Source organism: Penaeus monodon, chromosome 20, assembly GCF_015228065.2.
Source record: "Penaeus monodon isolate SGIC_2016 chromosome 20, NSTDA_Pmon_1, whole genome shotgun sequence".
NCBI lineage: Eukaryota > Metazoa > Arthropoda > Malacostraca > Decapoda > Penaeidae > Penaeus > Penaeus monodon.
Genome location: NC_051405.1, coordinates 28,335,615 through 28,335,963, shown reverse-complemented (window position 1 = coordinate 28,335,963; position 349 = coordinate 28,335,615).

The following is a 349-nucleotide window of genomic DNA, read 5'->3' as shown; positions in this document are numbered from 1 at the left end:
GTGATAGTCATAGCAATGAAAACAACGATGATAGCAACTCAGGATGCAACATCCAGCTCGGAAAGAAATCACGGAAACCTTTCCCTAAAACGACTTTATAAAGACACTACATCCCTCGAACGACCCTACAACGACACTTCGATGTCCCTACCACGACCCTACATCCCTTTAACGACTCTAAAGCAACGTTATAACTACCCTGCAACATCCGTACAAGTTTACGACGACTCTATAATGACTCCCCAATAGTCCTATGGAGTCCCTGTCACGACCCTACAGTACGACCCTATTACAACCCTTCAACGACCCTAGCCTTTTTTTTTCTTTTGATCATTCTCGTTATATAAAT